The following is a 3,149-nucleotide window of genomic DNA, read 5'->3' on the forward strand; positions in this document are numbered from 1 at the left end:
CGGAAGTTTTCACTAAAACGCTACATTTTCGAGTTTAGACACATAAAGCTCTTTGATATATAGATATATTATTACAATTTTGATAAATAGACAAGGAATAATAAAGGGGCGCATGTTTTTGTTATTCGTTAATTACTTAAAACGATTAATTAAACATCTAAAAATGGCCACTGCCACCACAAAATCTAGAATAACGAATCCAGAATAGCGAATCCTTATGTAACATGTTGAGGAATTTTTACTATTCATGAATATTTGGCATCTGTATGACAACATAACAATTTAAAGGACAACATTTTATTTGAAATGATTGATTATTAAAAAAAAAAGAAATAAAAATACCAACAAAAACATAACACATAATAATAAACAAAAATCAAAAAAGTATAAAAAATGCATTGAGGAAAAATAATGCCATCTACATTAAAAATTTGCTTGAATGTAGCTTACTGAAGGTTAGGTGAGCACTTAAAAATAAACATTCTCATGGTGCAGAGGAGGCTGGTATTAGAAGGTATGTTTTGGTAATTAGTTTTAGGTTTGGCTTTTAATTTTTGTTGGCATGCCACCATTTTAAAATGTCTACCGGCTCTTTACAGGCTTTTGCATAGAAAGCTTCTAAACCGCAATGACAACAATGCGATACATTTTTATTCCTTTAATTTGCGAATTAGTGTTTATTAGTTTTGCCAACACTTGTCCAATGCAAATGTATAATAGCATTGATAACGAACAGCCCTGGCGAACTCCTCTTCATTTTAATTTCGTCCGAATTTTTGCCATTTATTTCTATTTTACTAATTGTATTATTTATTGTACAGAATGGAGACCCATTTGATTGTGTTTTGTTCTACTTTAAATTTAGAGAGAATTTTAAATATTAAATCGAAAAAAATATTACAAAATTAATTTAGTGATAGCCAATCTCATATTTTCGGTCACTTCTTTTCGAATAAAAACATTTATGTATAATTCGTTTAGGTCAAAAAGTAAATTTGATTGGAAAGTTTTATAGAATTCACTCGTAAGTCCGTCAGAGCAAGAAGATAAATTGTCATTTCGTGTTGCCAAAGTAATTTCATTTTTTGTTATAAAAGGGGAGGCTTCTTTAAATTCGTTAGGCGATTTGCAGTCGCTGGTATTTCCTAATTGTTCAAATATTGCGCGTTATTTTACTTTATTAATTTTGTTTTTTTCTCTCCAAAGATTGGAGTAAAATTTGATTACTTCCGGTTCGGTAACAATTTGGCCTGTTTCTGTTTTAGTTGACAGATGATCCCTGTTTTGATTTTATTTGTTTGCTCTAATTTGAAAAACTCTTTGCTCGGTTTTTCACTGTTGCCAATACTTTCGACTCTTGATCTAATTTTGTGACCTTGAAATTTTTTTTATTTCCATTTTTATAATTCGAGAATTATTTTTTGGTGCTATTTGGGTTAGCTAAAGAAAGAGAAACAGCTTATTTTTCAAGTTGTTTCTTTAAATTATTTTCATTTTTTCGTTCTTGTCGTATTTTGTACTGTGAAAATGTAATAGTGTGTTTTTTAATTATTTTTTCAAGTTTTTCCCACCACTATGTCTTTTCATATTTATAGTCTGTTATTAGATTTGCGATAGATTTACAATAAGATGTATCTTCTAAGAGCGAATTGTTGAACTTTCAAAAGCCTTTCCCATATTTAAGATTTTGATTTAATTGTAAGGAAATTGTTGGGGATTTGGTTTGATCTGAAAAAAATAATTAAGTTATGATATGCTTTTTTATTTTACTTATTAGAGATGTTGAAAGGTATATTCGATCGATCCTTGTGGCTGACCGAGAAGTGACATGTGTATATTCAATTGCATTGGGATTAATGTTTCTAAAGGCATCTATTAAATTATATTTTATTTTTATATTTTTCCAGTTGTCTTCTTTATCGGCTTTTGTTATTCTCAGACTGGACATTGTATCGATTTGGTCATAGATAAAATTGAAGTCTCCTAATAGGATTAAAATATCTGTGCCTAAATTCGTTATATAATTGGCAATTTGGTTTTGTGGAGTAAAATATAAGTTTGAAGCGGTTGATGCTGTATTGCGAGATGCGTAGATCGAATAAGGGCAACACAACACTCGTTTATATAGCACAACACAAAAAAGGCATATTGCACGCTTCGCTAAGCGCGCGCCGACGCGGAGGTGGAAGGGCACTTACTTGAGCTCGAGTGTCCACTGAAAAGTTACGACCTGAAACCCGGTCCCAAAGAAAAAATAGACTGAAAGTATTGCCGGCTGTCTTCGCTATCACAGGCAGTCGGCCTTGTCGTTTCCCTGAAAAGAACACGGTGGGCTGCATTGACGTGCGTCTGCTCCAAAACGTCTATGGTAGAAACATATACCAGTAGTTTTATCGCTGCTATTGCGAAATTGCTTACCGCGTTGCACCTTGCTCACAGCCAACTCGCGTTGTTGCTACTGCGAGAAAGCCATAAAATGTCTGCCTTCAGAGCCAATCGACGAAGAACTGTGGTATCCTCGCGAGCCAATACTAACCGGATATCCTCAGGCATGTGCTGCAAAAACAAATGTTCAAAAAGAAAACAAGAACGGTGGTCTCCAAGTAGGGCAAGCATCTCGTCCATTAAAACAGAGGGTTTCTTGTCGCCCAAAGGAGGCATGTTTAAAAGCTGCGCTGCTCGTTCCTGCTTGGAAAGCGTAAATGACTGCAGCAAGCGTTGCTTAATTGCGTCGTACTTGCCTTTGGCCGGCGGGCGCTCCAGCAGGTCAATTAAACGTGCTGCAGTTCCTTGGTCGAGCGCAGAAACTATGTAATAGAACTTAGTTTTATCTTCGACAATTTTCTCAAACTGCGCCTCTGTGTTGGCCAGAACGTAGGAAGCTTAATCGAAACGGTGTGTTCAGCTTCCATCTTCGACTTCAAAAGAACGTTTTAAAGTTGCGGGGTCACCAGTGAAGCGGTTGATGCTTTATTGCGAGATGCGTAGATATCGAATAAGGGGGTCAAGCGCAACACAACACTCGATTATATTGCACAACACAAAAAAGGCATTGCACACTTCGCTAAGCGCGCGCCGAACCATGTACGCCACAGCCAACAAGTTAATAATAATTATTTTTTCATTTTGCCTTTGGTTAAAATGTTCCA

The 3,149-nt window shown here is 35.2% G+C and overlaps 1 pseudogene; it reads right to left on the reverse strand.

The window, feature by feature from the left end:
* Nucleotides 1–2,287: 2,287 nt before the first annotated feature.
* On the reverse strand, nt 2,288–2,912 carry LOC146141658 (uncharacterized; annotated as a pseudogene).
* Between the last annotated feature and the right edge of the window lie 237 nt (nt 2,913–3,149).

The sequence above is a fragment of the Ascidiella aspersa genome, chromosome 5 (assembly GCF_963924565.1).
Source record: "Ascidiella aspersa chromosome 5, kaAscAspe10.2, whole genome shotgun sequence".
In the NCBI taxonomy this organism is placed as follows: Eukaryota; Metazoa; Chordata; class Ascidiacea; order Phlebobranchia; family Ascidiidae; genus Ascidiella; species Ascidiella aspersa.